Source organism: Cervus canadensis, chromosome 28 (assembly GCF_019320065.1).
Source record: "Cervus canadensis isolate Bull #8, Minnesota chromosome 28, ASM1932006v1, whole genome shotgun sequence".
Classification (NCBI taxonomy): Eukaryota; Metazoa; Chordata; class Mammalia; order Artiodactyla; family Cervidae; genus Cervus; species Cervus canadensis.
The window spans coordinates 17,856,654-17,880,935 of NC_057413.1; the positions used below are offsets into that span (position 1 = coordinate 17,856,654).

The 24,282-nt window shown below is 38.4% G+C and overlaps 1 long non-coding RNA gene across 1 annotated transcript; it reads right to left on the bottom strand.

The window, feature by feature from the left end:
- Positions 1-10,310: 10,310 nt before the first annotated feature.
- Positions 10,311-23,469, bottom strand: LOC122430029. The gene is made up of 3 exons (XR_006266211.1): positions 22,937-23,469; positions 13,410-13,647; positions 10,311-12,240 (listed from the first exon to the last, which is right to left on the bottom strand). It is a non-coding gene; the product is annotated as an uncharacterized LOC122430029 (long non-coding RNA).
- Positions 23,470-24,282: the final 813 nt, after the last annotated feature.

Genomic DNA, 24,282 nt, shown 5'->3' on the forward strand with positions numbered 1-24,282 from the left:
ACGAGAGGTGAACATGTGGACAAACATGGTCTCTGACTTACAGAATCTCACAGTCATGTACAAGAAAAGGTATGGGAATATTTATAGCAATAATACTTGTGAGCATTTGTAATAACAGCAACATATGTAAAATTCACAATTAACAAGAAAGATTACAGCTGAGACTGTGAGATTCGCAAAAGACAACTCTGAGTGCTTGCTCTCTCAGGAGGGCTTTGAAAAATCAACAGGGCTTTTTCCAGACAGACATGCAGACAAGGGGACAGCATGAGGAAACGCAGGAGCGTACAGAAGAGCATGGTGTGTATGTGCATGGGAGTTGGGAGGGGGTGACTGTAAGTAACTCAGCATTTCAAGAGCGAGGAGTACACAGGGGATGCTAGCAGATGAGGCCAAGGGGTTGTCTCTGGGCAGGCAGTGATGGGTGTTATTTGCCACAGCATGAAGCTTTTCCTAAAACAAACAAACAAACAAATAAAAACAAAAAGCTGTTGAAGAAACACAGTGGAAGAAAGAGGCAGGACAAGAGAAGTGACCAGTTGTAACAGAGAAAAACAGGGACAGTATAGTTTTCCTTCCCCTTAGGCAAAGTCACTGCACAGAGGACAAATGTTTACCTTGTTCTGGGAGCTCCAGAGCCTCTCTGTGTCTCATTCTGCCTTCTTTAGCTTCCTCTCTATACTTTTCCCCAATCCATTGTCTCCACTTAATTAACTTCTATTCTTCTTTCAAAATCCAGAACTCTCTGGGGCTTTAGAAAGAGGTGTGGGGGTGAGAGAGGATTCAACATCTCTTCTTGTGTTTCTTTTTCCCCTCTGAATGCTAATTTCATATTTCTAATTTGTTCACATAACAGCTGAAATTCTTCCACTGTACTTCCAAGTACTCCTATAAACAACCACCCATGGGAACTTTATTGGCTATAGATCACAGACACCAAGACTCTTTCTTGTCCACCACATGGGTGTAGGGGATGTCTGTGATCAAACCATTTCCCAAAGGTTATAGTGGCATGCCTTCACAAGCAAACAATGGGAAACAGAGGTATATGAGGGAACTCCTGCAATTTCTAAAGGGATACAAGTTACATTTAAAAAATAAAATACAAGCTTTCCATCTTGAGATGTATAACTTCCTTAACTTTCAGTTAGCCTCATACCTTCAGGCAGGAAGGAAGAAATGCAATATTGGCAAAAAAAAAAAATTCACTAGAATTGGCTGGGAATGATGTGTTTCTGGCACTCTGAGATACTTAACACCTTTCGGAATAGAGGGAAAAATTGCTTTGAAACGTTTCAGCGAGGCACACATGGAGAATATTCTTGATCAAGACAAGCTGTCAGCACTGTATTTTACCACTGCTGCTCCCCCACCCAATTCCATCACTAAATATGCTGTGTTATTCTCTCATGTGGGGTCAAAAGTCTAAGAGTCGGCTCTGGTTTCTGCCCAGTCTCAAGTAAATTTATTGTAGGAAAAGTGTTGCTTTTTCCTTTCTTTTCCCCCAAAAGAAACAAACAAAGATATGTCTGGGCTGTATCAGTATTTAATTAGGCAGGTAAAGACAGTACTACATGGGCACGACTCCAAGGACATACACATGAGCTTTAAAAAAAAAAAAAGATTCAAATAAAATAAAATGCTTCTCTTACCTCAGTCAGACTCACAGTATCTCTCTCTTCTGGAGAACTATCCTGAAACATTTTACTGTAGTAATATTCTGATGTCTTGGGTGTATTGTGATTTATTTTCAACAGGTGTACATGTTAACTTAGTCAGAACTGAAATGTAGTGTGTTGGAGTCCATTCATTGAACTGGATCACATTTGTTAGCATGATCTGTCCAGAGAGTAGTAAGCAGCACTTCACATCTGAGCTGATAGATTTAATCCAAATCTTTAATGCCAAACTTTTGGAAAATGATAAACAGATGGGACTGATCAAATCAGACTGGACACAACTTGATCTGTTTTGATGTGCACTCATGATTTAAAGTGAAAAAAATGTTGGACATGGTATCAGCAGATTTAGATGTGAGTTTAAAGTTGGGTCCCTTATTAGATGCTTAATTTTGAGCAACTCATAGGACCTCTCTGAACTCCAGTATTCATGGATACAAAATGGTATAATAATACCTATCTCAGAGTGGTTTTGGGAAGATTAAACTGCTTTATTTGATTTTATTTTTAAATTTATTTTATTGAAGTAGAGCTGATTTACAGTGTGTTAATTTCTACTGCACAGCAAAGTGATTCAGTTACATATATATAACATATATATGTATATATTTCATATTCTTTTCCATTATGGTTTATCATGGGACACTGAATATAGTTCCCTGTGCTATACAGGAGGACCTCATTGCTTATCCATTCTATATATAATAGCTTGCATCTGCTAATCTCATTAAATTGCTTTAGCCCAGTGAAGAGCTTGGCAAGAGCTTGGGGTACAGTAAGCTTTTAATAAATGACTGTTGAATCAAAACTGAATGAATTCAACCTGAATACTGGGAAGCATGCTTTTTTTCCTGGACAAAACTTTGAGACAAAAGTGACGGGTAATGACTGAAGAGGGTGACCAGCCTGCACCAGACAGTGTGTTGAAGTCTTGATACAGTGTTTACTGAGTGTCTCCTTTATCTCAAGGTAAGAAGAGTCTTTTCCAGATCTGACCTTGAGTTCTCAGCATAGTACTGGGCCACTGAGAGCCCAAGGTGCCTTCCCAGACTTGTGAAATTTTTTATTTCAATAACCAAGAGATGACTTTGCATAGAAAAAAGAATTACTACTTCAAAGCTTAACCAAATGCAATTCAGTGTTACTAACAATGACTGAATGCTTGTTATGAACAAGGACTATAAGTCTTCCTAGGTTGCTCTAGAGGTAAAAAATCTGCCTACCAATGCAGGAGACACAAGAGTGCATGTTTGACCCCTGGGTCAGAAAGATTTCCTGGAGCAGGACATGGCAACCCACTCCAGTATTCTTGTGTGGAGAATCCCACGGACAGAGGAGCTTGGTGGGCTGCAGTTCATAGGGTCACAAAGAGTCAGGCATGACTAAAGCAACTTAGCATGCACACGCACGTACAAGGACTCTACTAACATTGAATATATATGCCAAAACATGTTTAATGTAATGCTGTACAATGCAAAGAAAGTTTATGGTGAAACAGAATAAAAAAGTTTTATTTGTTCACTGAGATAAAGATTAAAGAGAAAGGTCGAGTTTTTCTTGGATGCTATTATGTGTGAAGAGAAGAGGTCCACATAGATGGAGATGTTCAAGAGTATTTAGAATTAAGAGTTTAGAGCAAGTGAGTGGATGCACAAAATCACAGAAAAGGGCTTGTCCTAAGAGTCATTTCCAATGTGTCCTTGGTGCTCGCAGCCTCCCATTTTTACTCCCTTTATCGTCTCTTTTATTTTTTGTCTTTTTCACCTAGAATTCCTAGACAACTAATACCTGCATTTGTCTTCTGCCCTGGTCTCTCCAATCAGAAGTAAACCTATTCCATAAGCTCAATTAGATTAGAATTAACCCCAGGGAGAATCTGCACTATAAGAAGAACCACTGGAATGGAAAATGAAATGAAATGATAATTCATAAAATGTCCCCAAACCCAGTAGTTCTGACAAAGGACAGGTTGGGACAGAACACTTCCACCATGGACCACTGGTAACTGGCTTCTTCTCCAGTCCTATGCTTTCTTGTAAGGGAGGTTGCTAAAAGGGGCCGGCTTTCTTGGAAGGAGGGTAAAAGTCAAGGATGGAAAGGAAGCCACTGAATGCTCAACAGAACTTACTTCTACCATTTTTAAGCAGCAAGACTCCAGATTAACTTGGAAACCATCACTGTGAAGAGGTTACCAGAAGAAGGGTAGAACACGGTGGGTGTCTGTGGCCTCCGAGGTGTCCCTGAAAGGCTGTGGGTTGGGAGTTGGGAGGGCAGAAGGGATCCAGGTAGACAATCCCTTCTGAATGCTCATCCCACTTTCCAAATTTGTTCACCTAATACCTAACAACAACAACAAAACCCTCTTACATTTCTATGATAACAGGTTGAGATTTAAACAGGCTTTCACTTCCTGCCCATCATTGCAGTATTCATGTTTTCATTAAACACTGGCACTTTTTCTCCAGAGATTTCTGGGTGAAGTGACAGCTAAATATAATGGAGCATACATCAATCAGCAAACATCAGCTCCAGGGGCGTCTGGAAGGAAAGGTGAGGAAGTTTTCATATATGTGTAGACTCTCTGTAGCGAGACTGAATTTATCGTCATGCTCCCCACAACCTTTCAAGAGCCCAGGATGTGAAATGGGAGAGGGGAAACCTGCTTCTTCAGCATCAGACCTTCAAATCTTTGCAGCAGGAAGCATTTTATTAAAATTATTCATGGTTTTTTTTAGCAGAAAAAGCAATTTTGAGTTTGGGGTAAAAGAAGATAAGCTAAAGCATAAGTAAAGGATCCTATGTAACATAATAATAAACTATTAAAAATCCATTTGAACATAATCAAGGTTCTACAAAGGAAATATATTACAGGAGATTGTATGACTACAGACCAAGTTTAAAACTCATATTTCCAAGTTTATGTTTTCTTTTTCCTTATTTCCCTGTCTCTCTGCTCCTCTCCCCCTTCTCACTCTTTCTTTTCCCTCTCCTAGAAAAGAACACAATGCAGGTTTTGAAACTACAATCCTCACAAAGCTCTTATGATTATTTTTCAGTGATATCTCTAAAAATATTGGGCATTTAACTTTTATTTCATCAGCACACTAAAAACTCACTTCGTAAGCATTAGAGATTTTATCTCTGAATTATTGAAAATAAAAGCTAATCCAATGAAAAATTACAAATACGGTACAAGGTAAAGGCAATACATCTTTAACACATGTTGCTCTGCTGTGCTGAAACGTCTGAGTTAGACTCACAGTTTTTTATACTGTGGGTATAAAAGTCTTCTGTATGTTTGCTAGGAAATATGGAGGCAATTCAAGAGGGTTCTTCCCTGCAGAGGATGTATTTTATGTGTTTTTCTCCCTAAATCTTGCCAATAGTTATTGGTTATAAACCACAGGATGAATTTGCAATAGAATTTTCTGTCTTTACTAGAAAATCAAATTGGCAAAGCTCCTGGCTGGTAAATTGTGTTTGGGGATTACCCAATGGTAGGGTTGGAAATAACTTTGGAGTATACAACTGGGATTATTTACTTTAAAATCAGGAGTATGCCAGTATTATAAAGGAGGGAAAATAAAAGTCTTGCATGCTACATATCATGAGCAAAGATTTGTTTCACATTCTCAACTTGAGTGATGCACACCATTTTTACTATTATAACCACCTTGACTCTCACAACCATCAGATATACTTTTTGGTGGAAGCTCAGATTTAGGGGGTACACCTTGATTTGAATCTGATGTTGTCAAATCCCAAGGAAGTTATTATTATCTGATTCATGAAGTATAAAATTTTTCAGCAGGATTTTTATGGTTATATGTGAAATAATATGTGATTTCCTGATCCACTGTGGACCATCAGTAACTGTTAGTTCTTATACCCTGATTAGAAATTATAATTATGTGAGTTGATGGATGTGTTAACTAACCTTATTGTGCTGATCACTTCACAATATATATGTTCATCAAATCATTACATGTATACCTTAAACATACATGATGCTATATGTCAGTCAGATCTCAATATGCTTGAGGGAAAAAAAAAAAACACTGATTTCACATTAAAAAAAGAAATTAGTCACACTTGGTCTCAAGGCACAAAAAGGAAGCAGTTCAACAAGCAAATATTGAGGACACACTTCGTGCTAGAGAATGTGCAAGGTGCTAGGGATATAACTATGAAGAAAGAATAAGAATTAACATTTATTTAAGAGTGCTAAACAGTAATCTAGACACTGTACATGTAGTAAGTCCTTGGCCTCTGGGAACTTAAAATTTGGTGGGGATACAGAAGAGAAAATTAGCTGATGCAGCACAGTATGATGAGGGCTAAGGGAGAGTTTGCTGAAGGGCCAAGGGGCAAGTTAGAACCTGGGAGGAGCAGGAAGATTTCTTAGAGAAGATGGCATCAGAGTACCCTGCTTAAGGGAAACAGATGTCCTTACCTTCTGAACTTCTGAATAGTAAAATGAGAAGTCTTAACATTAAAAGCAGACTGTGCACTCTGCCCAGACAAATAGTCACTGAATCATTAGAATAAGAAGAGGAATTGTGTGTGTATGTGTGTGTGTGTGTGTGTGTGTGTGTTAGAGAAATAGAGAATGTCCATGACTGGCAGTCAATGGCATGACTTCATATGGATCAAATGTGTCTTCTATGAACCAAAGAAATAACCACTGAATGAATGAATGAATAATAGAAGCCCTAATAAACAAAAAATTAATGTTTAGAATATAAAATAGGCTACATGCCATTTTTAAGAACCACTGCCTGTTCTAGGAGCTAGACCCATAAAAGTCACTTAAACATCATGAGGAAGCTAAACTCACGACACGTGGTATTGCTTGTTTACATTTCTTTTCTTTGCTCTCCACTCTTGCCATGGCTTCCCTGTACCATTGTCTTTGATCTTGACCATGGCTTGCTCTGGACAATTGGAAGTCATCATGTTTAAAAGTAAAGGCTTTGAAGTCAGCTTTCTTTGAAATGAACGGTGAAAGTATTAGTCGCTCAGCTGTGTCCAACTCTTTGGGACTTCATGCACTGTAGCCCGCCAGGCTCCTCTCTCCCTGGAATTCTCCAGGCAAGAATACTGGAGTGGGTTGCCATTCCCTTCTCCAAGGCGTCTTCCCAACTCAGGGATCGAACCCAGGTCTCCTGCGTTGCAGGAGGATTCTTTACTGTCTGAGCCACGAGGGAAGCCCTCTGAGTGCTACCTTAATCCCGCCACTTCCCACCAGGTAACCTTGGATGAATTACTTGACTTCTGTAGACTTATCTATTTTTCCTTCATTTTCACATAACTATAGTATTTTCTTCATAGGATGTGCAGATTCTGATACTGTAAATGAAGTGTTTAGTGCAGTTCCTGGGAAATTGTATATTATTTACAAATTAGATAATCAGTACATGATTATAATAATTCTTCTACCTCTACTTCAAGGGAAATTTTCAGTATATTTCATCTACATTTCTTCTCAAGTCATGAAATATAATTTCTTGGGATATTTTTGTGCCACTATAACTTCCAGTACTCTTGGGATGGGGGCATGCTGAGAAAGTGCCTGGATCTCCACCTTTTAATTTTGGCTAGCCTGTAAGAGCCTGGAAATCCTTGTCAATTTAAACTTATTCAATAAACAATGCTAAAATCAAATAATAGTTAGATGGACTCTTGAGAAGACTATAGTTTTTGAGGTTCATTTTGGACTGCTGCTGCTTTAGAAACTCTGCAAAGGAGAAAAAAAAGTGGCTATTGCTTTCTCTAATGGAACATTTTCCTCTGGCAAATATACTCTGGGATTGCATAGCACCATTTAATTTCACAAAATGTCAGACAGAAGTAGTGTTAGCTCATTTGGCCCTCCACAAGAAACTATTTTGTCTAAGATCAGGTGTCTTAATGATTAAAGCTTTTTATGAATGTATATTCCTAGGCAGCCTTATGTAGCCACTACGAAGTCAGATTGTATTTCAGAAACATGGGTGTCTTATAATAAAGCTGTTTTCTTCATGAGGTAATGTTCCCAAAATATGTGCTGGGTAATCCATGATCCACTAAATCCATGAGCTAATGGGTCTGAAATACATGCCATAAACCACAGAAACTTCTTGATGGGAAAACTGGACATGGATTATTATATTTCTCTGCATGTTAGGGTAGTCAGGATGACCAAAAGTGATTGTTTTTCTCTCTTTCTCCATTTTGTTTCACAAAGATAGACAAAATTTACACTGCCAATTATTTCAGAAGAAAAAGACACTTATGAAACTCTTCCTGCAAAGAAAGGAGAAACAACAATTTGACAGTTTGAAATGTGGCACAAAATATGTTGTGACAATCCCCCTGACCCTCCATGCACACATTAAACCATTAATATGAGTTCTTGTCTGTCAATACAATTACAGAAATGAGAAAAAAATTCTTTGCTTTGAAGGAAAAAGCATTATTATAAACTCAAGACAATTGATTTAAAAATACATATATTTTTCCTTAGAAAGAGTCACTCCCTTACCAATGTATATTCTTTCTGGAGGCACAAGAATGAAGCTACTTTACTCTCAAATCTATAAACACATGTACACATATACTTCAAGAATCTTAGTAACCAACTGGTTTAAACCCTTCATTTTGTAAATGATGAGACAAAGAGCTAAAAATGTTAAGTGCCATCTGTGGTGGTTTTAAAATACATCCATAATTTATTTTTCATTAGCTCCCCTCAAGAGATGGAGCCTAATTGTTCTGTTACTGAGAGTAAGAAAACTTAGTGTCTTATTTCTAAAAGAATAGAATGTTCCTGAAGTAACAATACAGGAAATTTGAGAGCAGGTCGTAAATGGCAGTGAAACTTCCTTGGTTCTTGCTGTCCTGAACCACTTGCTCTGGGAGAAGTCAGCCACTGAGTCTGTGTCAGTGAAAAGTCAATGGAATGTGATGAGCAGAATTCTGAGATGGTCCCCAAGCTCCCCACCTCCAAGTGATCACATCCACATCCACGGGATGGCCCCCTCCACTGAGTATGGGCAGGACAAAGAAATACCTTTGGATATTACTCTCATGATAAACGTAACATGGAAAAGGTGAAAAGATAGCTAGTCTCATGATTACATTATGCTATTTATGCCTGTCGTAGTAGACAGCAGAGATATTTTTCTGATATTCTTCTAATGCCTTTGATAAAATAAGTTGCTGTGTTATGAGAAGACCATGTGGCTAGCACCTGAGTACAGATTTTAGGAGCTCAGAGAGATTTCTGACCAACATTCAGCAAGAAGAAGAACCTCATTCCTATAGCCATAGGAGCTGGATTTAGCAAAAAACCTGGACATCCTTGGAGATGAACCTAGAGCTCTAGATTAGAAAACAGCCCAGCCAACATCTTAATTTTCAACCTCAGAAGAGACCTTGAGCAGAGGACCTGATCTAACCTGTATCCTGAATTCTGACCCATGGAAGCTATGAGATAATAAATTTGTGTTGATTTAAGCCATTAAGTTTGTAGTAATTTGTTACACAGCAATGGAAAACTAATACAGAAGGGAGATAGGACTCCTGCCCAGAACTGTACCATATGAATGCGCCATCTTGGAAATAACACCCTCCAAGCTCAGCCAAGATTGCAACCCTGGCTGAACCTCATGAGAGATCTTAGGCTAGAACCAAGAACTTTGGCTAAGCTGCCTAAGAAGCAACTTAAACTAAGCTGCTATATTAATCATGCTTTTCATATTTTATGATGTTTAGGCATCCTGAGGACCTTAGTTGGCTGTGGAGAGACTAATTCCTAGAGGTCTTAAACAACATGCCTGCAAATACAAACACATTTCATATGCAAACCAAGCAACCCTGCGTCCACACCTCTAACTACCACTCTGTTAACCATCTTCTTAACATAACTCTCAAACCCCAAACCAACATTTGTCTGCCCCAAATCAAGCCAGGGTTAGGTCCCATACATCTAGAGACTACCTCTGCAGCCCAGAGCCCACTGACTGTATTCTCCTAGTCAGTTCTGAACTCTACCCCCTGCCTTTCCCACAGGAAACACAGTAGTCTTTGTGCTTGCTCTACTTTCTCCTTGACCTGCTTCCACCTCCTGATTAACTCTGGAGATTCTCCACATGGCCTTCTGTCCAACAGGACAACCGATTTTCTGCAGTTCTATGAAAAGGTCATCAGCTCTATGTTTACATCAATCAAAATTTAATTTGATTATGGAATAGTATGCTTTCTGTTATTACTGTTTTAATACATATTGGGCTATTTAGTGTCTATACTTTTGATTCCCCTTACCCATCCTGTATCCCCTAACACTTGTACACATATTCCTAGGTGGTGCTAGTGGTAAAGAATATGCTTGCTAATGCAGGAGACTCAAGAGACATGAGTCTGATCCCTGGGTCAGGAAGATCCCCAGAGAAGGGATGACAACCCACTCCAGTATCCTTGCCTGGAAAATCCCATGGACAGAGGAGCCTGGTGGGCTACATTCCATGGGGTCACAAAGAATCGGACATGACTGAGCGACTGAGCACACACCCGTCCCATATCCCTAAACACATGTACACATATTTAGAAACAAATACACTTAATAAATGCAATTGTTTTCAGATTTGAATTGTTAAGGAAAACCAGATACTTTAATAATCACAGTGTTGAAAGGACATTGCCAGGACACAGTGTAAGTTGAATTCCTATAGCTTTACACTATAGAAAATTAAAGGCTACATGTTTAAAAGCTAATGAGTTGCCAATGATCCTTGTTTTGTAAGCTTATTGAGACACGTGGTGCACTGAAAGGAGCAAAAGTTTGAAAACTATTTGTAAAAACTCAAACCAATTGCAATTAAAATTAATAGAGAACCTATGTTGCATTTTCTACTATACTCTTTACTAGAGCTTCTAAGTACATACAGTAAAATGAATATAAAATGACTTAATCAAATTTTCATCAAACAAGAAATGTTTGCCATAATTTCAGTTCATTTAAACAGCTGGTTAGTGTCTCTGTGTTGAGGAAATACCATCAGAACTCAGGAATGCAACACACTGGTGTTTGTAAAATGGTTTTGAAAGATGGATCACATGTCTTAATATAGAAGCATACATAAAAACAATTGCACGGAGTTTAAATGAATAAGAAACAAGGGCGAAATATAAACAATAAATGTGGGGAGGATAAACTGCTGAGAGCCATCTCCAGAGGGCAATATAAATAAAACAACTGAAAATTTCCCTGAAAATTGACAGAATAAGGACAAAACACAGATTTTTGAAATTTGTAAGATGATTTGGTAAAAAATAATTCAGTGGAATGTGTAGACACACAAACACAGGAAGAGTGTGACTATAAAGTAATGAGACCTATTTAATCAGTCTCACATACAAATGCTTTTCCTTTCAGATGCCATAAATTGCAAACTGTCAATTTTCCTATGGACCATTATGGCATCTACCTATAAACAGGCACTTTTTATATTGACTTGGCTATAAAAGATGTTGACTTGCTCTACTTCCTGGTTTCAAATGGAACAATTATGTATTTTCCAGTCAAGTTTAAAATAGGTCACACTGAAAGTTTAATGAGATTTCTTCTCAAGAAGAACTTCTCCCTCAAGATATCAAGGCTACTTTCTAACTAAAGAGCAGGAACTATTCTTTATACCCAGACATTCTGAGCCTTGTATGGTTTTTAAAAACCTTTGAATTTTCTTTCCTTAGGCAAAGCTTTAACATTTCTGAAATTCAGTTAATTTGAATGTTGTAACAACCTTTGAAACTTGACTTGTATCTAAAGAGAATCATGTGAGCCTCTATTTTGAGTCATTTACTTCTGAGTAAATGACAAGACAATATCCTTGGCAAATCTAACACAAAAAAGTCATATTCAACCACCTATGATTATATTCAGGATGTCTGGTATTTAACCAGTTTGAAAACTAATGTCCACAAACAAACAATCAGATAATTTAGCAAATTAACAATATCCTCTAAATTACCTCCTAAAGCAATTATAATATTTATTATCAATTAAATTTGCATAAGAGATGTTCCTAGATATGCTCTTTGATGTTTATTCCAAAATCCCAGGTCATTTTCACTATTAAGTGAAATTTCTCATAATTTCTTAGTTCTTCTCAACTGTTTGGCTTGAGTGTAGGTACCAAATGTTTAACATTCCATTTATTACTGTATATTTTTAACCTTTATTGATTTTATTGCCTCAAGCCTTTCTGTATGTTTCTTTACTAAAAGCTTAGATATTATATATTAAAATCAATGCAGGAGAGAACTAAGAAGATTTACTTCAGTGGGAAATCATCACTGAAAATCATTGACCATCCAATGATGGTATTTGCTATTATTTAGTTTGATCATTTTTCCCCTAAATTTTGCTTTGGAAAAATACTGGATATTTTAGAAGGGTGGAGCTATTATCAAGAAACTGGGAAGACACATACTCAGCAAGTGTCAGGAACCCAACAAGGGATGTACTTCTTCAGTGATACAGAAATCCTCAGGAAAGGAGCAAAGCAATCTGCAGGTGCATCTGTGAAAACAAACAGGGAACACTTTCTTCTTTAAATAGGAAACACGTTGAGAAGTTATTAAAAGGCTAACAATTTTGGTTAAAGCTTTCAATCACATCAATCGGACGTGCTCTGAAAATCAGTTCAAGCAGTAATGAGCAAAAGTCTATGAATTGCTTCCTGACACACATTAATAACCCCAAGTATTATACAAATAAACCAAAATCAATATTGGTGTAAGGCTTGGGTAATACACATGATTGCTTGCTTCATGGCTGAGATCTTAGATCCATCACTGACTGCCATGTGGCCTTATTCAACTACTACACTTCTCTGGACTTCACTTTCCTCATCTATAAAATGGGTAATAACACTCAATTTGCTAAAAGGATTCAATGAGATAATGTGTTTTTCAGTACTTTAGTGACTATGATCTAATACAATCTTCCCACAGATTCTTCTTAACATGACAAGCACACAGTTACTGTAAAAACCTAAGTCATTTCATCTCACACCACTCAAGATTCCTCCATGCTTCCCCGTTACTTTTAGAATGAAAGTTGAAGTCCTTAAAATAGCCCATAAGATCCTATACTATCTGTCCTTGTTCTGGTCTGCCATTTCTTTATCTTAATTTCCTACAACCCTCTTCTGGCTCAAACTACTCCAGACACTCTCTCTTCTTGAATTTTCACAAACATTATAGCCATGTTTCTGCCTCAGGACCCTTGCATCCACTCTCCCCCTCCAAGGGATAATCTTCCTCCTAACAGCCATGTGGTTCACTTCTCCTCCTTCAACATTTGGCTCAGTGTTTACCTTCTTGACGCAGCTCCATTTAAAAGGACAAACTCATCCATACCCCTCTTGAGTTCCTTCATCCTATTCTACTTGCTTCGGTAATACCTGATACTCTCTAATATGCTATATATATTCTTGAAGCACTGTGCTTATAATCTGGTCTTTCCTGATGGCTCAGTTGGTAAAGAATCCACTAATCTGTTGTATTTTCCCCCACCTGAATATTACATCATGAAAGTAGATTTTTTTGGTTAACTTTGTTTACTAATTCATCTCTCACAATGCTAGAACAATGGTCAGCATAAAGTAAGTACTCCAAAAAATTGATGAATGAATAATGAATAAGTGGTAGTGAGTTTTTGTATTATTATTATTTGGCTTATTTTACCTTCTTATGACTTGGTCCACTGCCAAATCCTCTGCCATTTTTTTCCAGGCTGTGGCATATGGCAGATTAATCACTCTCCCCAGGTTGGAGCAGGCTGGTCAGGAGTCCAGGCAGCCTCCAGCTACCCTGGAACATAATCAGTCCCCATTTAATCTGCATTTACAAAATAGCTGCACAGCAGTGTGAGTTTGAGTGAGCATTCATGAGGCTTCCGAGGAACACTCCTTTCTTTGTCTCACTACAGGGAAAAAAAAAAAAATCTCATCAAAACTCAGTCTTGCCAAGTACCACAATTCCGCCCCCCCCCCCCTTTGCATGCCCTGCAATGTAAAGTCAGATCAAGATACACTTCAGCCATAGCTGACAGTGCCTAGGTCCCTGTGTCTCCTCCAGATACTGTGATCTTTGCCTGTTGAGCAGAGCTTCTGATGGACTAAGCTCAGCTTAACTGCTAACAAGAACAATCACATCATACTTGCAAAAAAAAGAAAAAAAGAAAGAAAAAAAAAGTATCCCAAATGTATCTGGACATGCAAAACATGTTGAAACATGGGGTAAATGGTGGAGACTTTAAAAATACTTTCTCTGAAATAAAATTCTATAATTTCCCTCTCTCTCCTTCTCTTTCTCTATCCTATAAATACAAAGAGTATAAATTAGGTTGAGGGAGGTGACAGATGGTCTCAGAGAGAAAATGTGAACAACGGTTGCTTTGTTTTCGTTTGGGCAAACAAGATGAGAGACGCTCACACCACAGTATAAGAAAGGCAGGTACGGTTGCTGAAGAATGATTTACAGTATTCTAATAAGCTTCTTTGGGATTAAAAATAGATGGCTGTGCATGGAATCACCATATCTCTGCTCTTAAGTAACACTGAAGAATGAGTAAAATCACCTTCCCCAGCAACTGGCTTGGAGAGCATACCTGCCTAAGTTACCACTTTACCATGTTTAAAATCACAGAAGAGAATACGACTGTGTGTGTATGAATAACAATATATGAAATTAGTCCAATAGCATAATTCTCATAAGCAGGTGAGACAATAAGTCTAATATAGGTACAGTTCAGTGACAGACATGTCAAATTTGGGACTAACATACTGAACACAACACAATCATTATTGAAAACTTTTATCAAAAGTTTCCTCTATGGGTGACACTGGGTTAAACTTGGGGGGAAATAAGAAAACAGCCTTTGCCATTAAGGAAGTCACAGTTGAATGTGGGAGAAAGACAACGATTGTGATGATTTACCATATCCAGTTGGTCTTTGAGCAACATGAGCGTGAACATGCATATCCACCTTTATGCCAATTTTTTTTTAAATAACAAATACTACAGTACTACACAATCTGTGGTTGGTTTAATCCCTCGATGCTGAACCCTACATCCAGAGGAACCATGAATATGAAGGCCAACTTTAAGCTATACTCTAATTTTCAACTGTGTGGAGTGTAGGTGCCTCAACCCTTTCTCTCTCCCCACCCCCTGCAGATGTTCAAGGACAGCTGTAGTGTGGTTATTGTCAATGACAAGGTAAGTCTCTGAATGTTCAGAGGAACTAAAGAGACACTGGGGACACCAATCTCAAGCAGGAAGGCAAGCAAGAGGTTGTTATTTCCAAATATTTCCAAGAGGTTGTTATAGGTCAGCAAAATCTTGAGAAATGCCTTAGCTGAAGTTAGGTAGATGGAGAAGGGATTCAATGGGAGTGAATAGTATTAGCAAAAGGAGCTAGAGCAAAGGGATGAAGGCAGAAAGAGTAGGCTAGAAGGTACACAGATGGGACCAGAGACAGGCAGAAGATGGTGCAAGATTTTCTCTGCTGTCCTAAAGAGTTTGGAACCTTATGGAGAACTACTCAGAGAATTTACACAAGGGACGGATGCAACTATTACTGTTTCAGAAAACAATATCACTGACGATTCCAAAAATTCAAACTGGCTAGATGATGGTTTAATTCACTGAGAAAGACAACTAAAAAGAGACTACTTCCCAGAGGATGAAGAAGTGGAGGCAAATTGATGCCAAATTCAGTTTGGGTTTATGTTGAGTTTAAGTACTCAGAGGACTGTTTAGTAGAGTTGGAAAGATAGAGTTTGAGCATAAAAGAGAGATTAAAATGTGAGAAAGAGTTGAGGTCATGAAGCACTTCATCACAGCATGTACAGTCTCGACACATTATTTCCAGTCTTCTCCTTCTAGGAGTGAAATCCATGAGGACAAGGGCTTTGCTTATTTATTTCTGGATTCTCAGCATCTAGAACCAAGCCTGAATCATGGTGGGTACTCAGGGAATGATTCTGAATTGTAGTTTAAGAAGATGGATCTGGCTAAGATCATATCTTATGTGGAGTGGAAATAAATGAAGTCACAGAATGGAACTCTAAATCAAACACTGGGTGAGCACCAAGAGTTAGGAGATGATGTTATAAAGACCAATGAAAGAGATTGTGGAAAACTATTTTAAATGTCATGCAGCATCAAGAAGGAATTTATTAATGACTTTCTAAAGAGGCCCAGTGTGGCGCTCGTGCATAGACAGAGTCAGAGTGCCAAAGATTGAGGAATTAAATGAGGTGAGAGTATCATTACTATTTTCAGGCACATGATATGGAGTAGGGGTGAGTAATGACTGCTCAGATGTCTTGGGTCAAGGAAGAATTTCATGTCTACCTATTTACATTTATATAGGGAGCTGTTTGGTTATGGTTGGGAAGATCCCCTGGAGAAGGAAATGGCAACCCACTCCAGTATTCTTGCCTGGAGAATCCCATGGAGGGAGAAGCCTGGTAGGCTACAGTCCACAGGATCGCAAAGAGTCAGACACGACTGAGTGACTTCACTACTTCACTAAGGGCTTAGTAGTGAAAAAGAGATTGAAGATAGGATGGAGTGGTCCCTAGAGGAAGAAGATCCCTAGGGGATTTAAGAACAGGTCTGTCTCATTGCTGGCTGTATCCTGAGTTCTCTGCAAGCACTGGCTGCATAGAGAACACTCTATTAATCTTTATTAATTAAGTGGGATATACTACCGAATGAGATAATGATTAAAGAAGAGAATGTATGAGGGTCAGGATCAGGAAGTAGATAGAATAGTAGCTTTTGAATAAGTAGGGGCTCATCTGTCTCTCTGTCTTACTTATTCCAGATGATCATGACTGGACCACTGCATACATTTGTTCTTTTTTTCTGGATATTAAGGTCTTCCTTGGCAACTCAGTTAGCAAAGAATCCACCTGCAATGCAGGAGACCCCAGGTTGATTCCTGGGTCAGGAAGATCCCCTGGAGAAGGGCTAGGCTACCCACTCCAGTATTCCTGGGCTTCCCTGGTGGATCAACTGGTAAAGAATCTGCCTGCAATGCAAGAGACCTGGGTTCAATCCTTGGGTTGGGAAAATCTCCTGGAGCAGGGAACGGCTACCCACTATCTGGCCAGAATACTTGCCACCCAGTATTCTGACCTAGACAATTCCATGGACTCTATAGTCCATGGGGTCACAAAGAGTCAGACACAACTGCATGACTTTCATATCATAAGGGGTTAATTGCTTTTTGAGCCTTGATTTCTCCTTCTTCTCCTAAACTCATGCCTTTGATGTTCTTTCTTTTCACAAAATCAGATATGATGTGGATACACATTTGTTTCTACTTTCCCTCCCCTCCAGTTTGGTTTCTTTAATTCCACTTGGCCCCAGCAAGTTTTGTATCACTCATTCTATTTTACTTACATGTGAATATCCTCAGCTCCAGCAAGACAAACTCACCCAGAGTTTTCTGGCTTCCCTATCCCACTTCTGAACATCGAATGGATTATCTGAGATTTCTAGGCAACCTTTCACGTTGTTTTGCAATCAGACCTGCTCCTTGTCTCTTGTAAACACATGTGAAAGCCTCACCCTCCTTTATGAAGTTATCAAAGACTCCTCACACAACACTCACGCAATGGCATAACTCATCTGCTGTTTTTATGAGTGGATTAACTTCAAATTGTTTTTCCATGGAGACGCACAGGACTATGACATTTATTAGCAGACATACTCTTCAAGGGCACACCTGGGAATACTGATCCTTTTTTTGAACATGTGCTGTAACTTCTCCTTTTCTCTCCCACTCATAATGGATGTGAATAAGAACTATGCTAGGGAGATAACCCTAAATTATCTCTAATTAAGTAAGTTCATAATAAGCTTCAACACATTAGTAACAAATACTTTTGAAAATTCATACCAGCATCCCAGGCTCTATGAGTAGATTGGAGCACAACTAAGGCAGACTTAAGTATTTTAAAGGGTAGACAACTTTATTGGGCATGGCTGTAGACTATACCCTAAACCCTGCCCAACTCTCTTGCCTATTTCAATTTCTAGCAATGAGAGAATTTGGAATTAATTCGTCACTAATCTCATAAGTAAGTCAAAGCTTATGCCTTGTTTCTGACTGAAGTACCGTGTGCATAATGTTGATTTACATTACAGACATTGTACTAGTTATTTATTATTGTGTAATAAATTACACGAAGACATAAACATTTAAATCAATTTTTTTTCAATTGTCTTGCTCAGTTTTTGTGTACCAGGAGGAATACATCCAGAAACAGCTCAGGGTTTTAGCTAAGATGAGTTTTAGTTCAGCTGTCAACTGGGGCTGTGGTCACCTAAAGGGTCAACAGGTACTGAAGGTGTGCTTCCAAGTGGCTCACTCACTCCCAGAACTGATGAATTGGTGCTTGTCAGTAGTAATAAGTCTCAGTTCCTCACAGGCTGGACCTCCCCATCAGATGGCTGGTGTTCCTAAGGTGAGTGGTACATGAGGGAAAGGCAGAAGCCTTAATGTTTATTTTTTTATTTTTTTTTTTTATGTTTAGCCTGAGGTCACATCTCATTGCTTCTGCAGTATCTTATTAGTTACCCAGACTGGCCTCACTTGATATGGAAAAGGGTTACACAAAGGCATCAATACCAGGACCTGAAAATTGTCGGAGGTCCTCTTGACCATCAGGAAAATTCAGAGTTTTATAGCATTGATATAAGAGAGAATATATATAGAGAGAGGTATCCCTATGTTTCAGTATTTTTAGACTCAGTGTTCATTTATCTACTTTTCTTACTGGGATTTCCCTCCTAATAAAGATGCCTTTCTTTTTAAACTGTTTCACTTTCATAATACTTACCTTAGTGCATTTACTATAATTAAACTCAGTAAAGACTTAGTGATAATAAGAAAACTATATGTACTGGAGTGGGTAGCCTATCCCTTTTCCAGGGGATCTTCTCAACCCAGAAATTGAACCAGAGTCTCCTTTCCTGAAGGCAGATTCTTTACCAGCTGAGCTACCAGGAAGCCATGTGTATATATCTATATCTATCTATCTATCTATATATATATATAGAGAGAGAGAGAGAGATACACTTGTTTTTTAGGTTTAATTTTAAGTATTTTAGAGAGAGCTCAAAGTCCAGGTTGGTTTTCATTTCAGCCAAGTCAGCAGGCTGTATTTACTCCAAATGCCCATGCATGAATTCAAGGGCATAATGGATATTGCAGAGACTTTTAGTCCTCCTCCAAAACCCCTGCTGGGATGCGGAGAGCAGATGTGTAGTCCTGACACGAGGGACTGTGTGGTATTTCTGGATTAGATGTTCATTAAGGGAAAGTGGTGTAGATGAGCTGTATCCTCAGGAGTTACCACTAATGTTTTCCAGACCCACAGGAATCTCCACTTGTTTTTTTCCACTAACCTTAAGAAACTTCAAAACAGTCCTGGGAAGTCTGAGATCAGTTCTGAATCTCTTCAATGGAGAGATTTTGGTCATCTAATTTTCTAAGTGACTTGAAGCATAAGAATGGCCTCACAAAACCTTGTTCAAACAGCAAAACCTTGTTCGAACAGCAAAGCCTTGTCCTAACACCTTTCTACGTGTGTTCATGTGCCCTGAACACAGACAAGAACACAGGCAAGCACACCAGAGCCGAGCTCAGCATTACCCTCACTCCCTTCCCGCTACAGGGACTTTGTACTTGAACAGGCCAGCAAGGACTTGGAGTCCAGGGGAAAGTGATTTAATGCATCCATGTCTCTGTTGCCTCTTTGCCTTGTAAAAGTAGAAAGATGATGGCTCACGTGTCTTACAGAACTCTGGGGACAAATGGCTAATAAAAATCCAAACAAAAGCACTCTAAATACAAAACAGTTCTATATGAAACATGCTGTGACATGATGATACAGTCTAAGGAGCTTAAATGCTTTCAAGACAATTAGTAGATTTTGGCAATGTCCTTGATATCATTAAGCCCTGAGTAACCATGTTTTCAAGAAATATATTACGTAGTTGACTCAGGTGGAAGACTCTTCCAACATATCAGGATCCACCTTATCGCTTTTTTTATGGCAGGAAAAATGTTGCTTGATTGGGTTGGGTTGCATGGCACCAACACCAAGGAAACATGGTGAGTCAGGTAAAAAAAAAAAAAAACAACAACAAACCCAGGCCAGTGTAAGTACACTGATAGACTTTGGTCCTAATATCACTGTACTCTGTCCACTTGATTTCTTCTAAATTATGTTTTGTGAATTTGGATTTACCTAGTAGAGAAGACTACTGGCTCTCAACTAGAATGTTTTCTAAAGTCTTCTGTATACAAGGTGACTCTTGGGTGACTTACTCAGGCACCTTTATCTTCCAGGGAGATTTATTGAGTGAAGCTTTCAAAACAATTTCTATTGAGGAAGTAGGATGGAAATGGGAGTCTATAATCATATTTGATTCTGTAACCTTGTATCCTTTTCCTATAAATACAGTTTTTGACAAAACATTTTTCCCAAATTGAAATTTATTTCATTCTGAAAGGTTGGAAGATTAGGAAAATGGGAAAGAATTGTGTTAAATCTTCTACAGTAAAAGGAAATTGTTTGAGAAGTAGCCCAGTAACATAGGAGGACATCAGAACTGGAATCCCTATTTTATTAACTATTAACTGTGCAAAATGGACAAGTGGCTTATCATTTTATTTCCATCAGTAAGAAAAATGAGACATAAAAAAAAATTAAAAAAAAAAATGAGACATAAATATTAACACCTACCTGGGTACAAGGATTAAGTGAGATAACTTTGGGTCTCTGTTTTGAGCATTTTCAGGTCAGCAGTGGATTAGAGCTGTTCAAAAAATACATGGGCCTACCTAAAAGTGTTGTTGAAATTTCTCAGAGTTATATTGTGTGGTATTTATAGCTAGATAAGAATATATTTTAAATTGATCCCTGATCATATTTTCATTCTTCCAGACTTGTTCTACCTCATTGTCTCTGTGATAATAACTATAATTATATTCATTCCTCATTATAAAGCTGCTCCTTTTTCTTTCCTGACATTCTGCCTTCATTGACTAATAACAGTGAAACTATCCTAGAGGTTATTTATAAAATTCAGGAGAATGCAAAGGAATGTCATATGCAGTCTGCATTATATGCATTACTGTAGTTTTCTTATCCACAGAATAAATTTCCAAAAATTAAGAGTTGTAACACAAGCTAAGTCCCTGTTTCTACATGTGTTCGCTTCTAAGGCTCAAGTCAAAGCTCTCCTAATTTTGACCAATGCTTCATCATCATCTGTCTTTAAAACATCCAGGGAAATTTTACCATTCCTCTTCTCTCTTCCCTCCCCTTAATATTTTCAGCTCTTACTGGTATAGAGTTTTAATCCCTTCCCTGTCATTTTCTTCTCATGCCTGGAGTCCTTAGTAGAGGTTTTAGATGAAAAACATCCCATTCACAGTCTAACTTTGCACAGTTAAAATTACATTTTTCTTTAAAGGGAGAAGTGTTGAATGTTATTCAGACTTTTAGGGCTTTGGGGAGTGAATTTTTAGAAAAAGTGATTTTTTATATTTGCTTATAGATAAATAACCATGTGTCAATAGCAATACTCTATATGTCATTTATCTTTTTCTAACGTATTGTCTGTGAAGGATGATTTTATGTTTCCTGACAGGTTTTCAAGTGAATGATTTTATGAGAATCCTCCTGTATTCCTCCATTATTTTACCAAATTGCACATCAGTTTAGCATTTTCTCTCTTATAATCTTAACCTTTTCTTTATTTGAGGTAATTCTTCAGTTCAGGTAAAACTATTAACTTTGGTTACTTTAATTACTTCAAAAGGAAAGAAATTCTAATGTACCATAATTTTTTCTATATCTCTTACAGACTTTGCCTAGCTAACATCACCTACCCACTCTGACTCCACGGTCCCTAGCTTGTCGAATGTACTTATAGCATTCCTTCTTAGTCTGTATTGTAATTTCTAGTCCATATTGTATTCTTTTTCTAATCTGTTTTCCATAGCAACCATGAATTCTTTGAGGAACTGAACTCTTATCTTATTCAACTCTATTTCTAGCACACAGCATTGTGAGTGGCTCTATTTAGTGCAATGGTTTTCCATATTTGGCTAAAACCAGTCCCATGGGGCAGCCAGACCCTACCCTATGAACTCATCCATTCAAGTCAAACCACACATAAACACATTATAGTCCTGTGTACATAGCAGCCTGACCTCTCTCCAAGGAGCCAACACAAATACCATCCAGTCTCTTCATCCAGTTCAAAAAGAGGGGCCTCTATGTAGCACAGGGAACTCTATACTTAATGCACTGTGGTGACCTTGAATGGGAAGGAAGCCCAAAATGGAGGGGACGTATGTATAGGTCTGGCTGATTCATTTTCCTGTAAAGCAGGGCTTCCCAGATGGCTCAGTGATAAAGAAACTCCCTGACAATGCAGGAGATGCAGGTTCAATCCCTGGGCTGGGAAGATCCCCTGGAGAAGGAAATGGCAACTCACTCCAGTAATCTTGCTTGGGAAATTCCATGGACAGAAGAACCTGGTGGGCTACAGTCCACGGAGCTGCAAAGAGTTGGACATGACTTAGCAACTGAGCATGCAGCACACGCAGCAGCAAGAGCACGCAGAAACCATTACAACACCGTAAAGCACCTATACTCAATAAAAATTAATTTTAAAAAAAGAGCAGGGTCACTAATTGTGCCAGTAAGGAGAAAGGGGCCAGAAATGGGAATTCACTGGTAGTCTTTACTACAGTCTACTCTGATCAAGTATGCTACATTGAAGGCCTTTCATGCTCAAAATACTATACTAGCTGCTGAACCAAAATTTTATATATGGCAATTCAATTACCTGTAGAGACTAGGAACAAGCGAGCAAACAAAACTAACCATGGCATTGCTTTTTAAATCAGTTCTCAAAAGAAATGCCAGGGTTATTGGTCTTTACCCTCAAGAACTAGATATAGTCAATCAAGTTTCAATTATCCATTGAGTTAGGATGACTGGCTTGCTCAACTGTTTTATTTTTAATTTTTTTCAATAAAAAATAAGTGTGCATTTTTACAAAGTAAGAAAAGGGTGAGGTCATTTCACTAACCATGAAATGATCACTGCATCACCCATTAACTGCTGCTGTCTAAAATATAGGAATTAAAGAAGCAACATTAAAATTAATACCTTTTTATGAAGACTTTTGGAGAAGGCAATGGCAGCCCACTCCAGTACTCTTGCCTGGAAAATCCCATGGACGGAGGAGCCTGGCAGACTGCAATCCATGGAGTCGGGAAGAGTCCGACACGGAGAGAGAGATCTCGCTTTCACTTTCCACTTTCATGCATTAGAGAAGGAAACGGCAACCCACTCCAGTGTTCTTGCCTGGAGAATCCCAGGGAGGGCAGAGCCTGGTGGGCTGCCGTCTATGGGGTCACACAGAGTCAGACACGAATGAAGCAACTTAGCAGCAGTAGCAGCAGCATGAAGACTTTGAAATAACACAATTATACGAAGTAGCCTAAAGATAATTTGCTATGTGGTTTTTGCTTCCCTTCTCTTTCCACTGGCTCCTCATAATATCTTTATAAAAACCAAAGTTTGCAAAATGTATCAAAAGATGGCCCCAGCAGTGAATATTTTAAGGTTTATCTTCTCTGAGCTCTTTGAGGCTAAGTAAACATGGTTAGCAATGAAACAATTCTAAGCTTACATTTGACTCAAACCTAGGCTTAAACCAAATAGCAAAATCAGCTAAACAATAGCAGGGTCAGAAAAAATGATTATAGAGTCATTTGATACCTCTCTAGGAAAACAATGGCTATTAGCCCAAGTCCATCACTTAGGACTTTTCTAAGGATAACATGAAACACCAAACAGCTCAATCTGAATTTTCAGTCTGTTTCTCATTTAAGGCATAAATGTAAAAAGGACTCCAATACTGACTCAAAGCTATGATTTTTCCAGTAGTCATGTACAGATGTGAGAGTTGGACCATAAAAAAGGCTGAGTGCTGAAGAACTGATGTTTTCAAACTGTGGTGCTGGAGAAGACTCTCAAGAGTCCCTTGGACAGCAAGGAAATCAAACCAGTCAGTCCTAAAGGAAATCAACTCTGAATATTCATTGGAAAGACTGATGCTGAAACTGAAGCTCCAATACTTTGGCCACCTGATGTGAAGAACTGACTCATAAAAACCCTGATGCTGGGAAAGATTGAAGGCAAGAGAAGGGGGCAGTAGAGGATGAGATGGTTAGATAAGAGATCACTGACTCAATGGACATGAGTTTGAGCAAACTCTGGGAGATAGTGAAGGACAGAGGAGCCTGGCATGCTGCAGTTTCTGAAGTCACAAAGAGTCAAACACAGCTTAGTGACTGAACAACAACAATTGACTCGAGAAACTGCTTAGTTAATTTGGATGATGATATTGGCCTTTTATACAAACCAAAAAATATTTTTGTCGCTGCCTTTGTTTACTTAGATGTAAAAAAGAATTCTTTTCATATAATTTTGTAATTTTTCGGATAGCA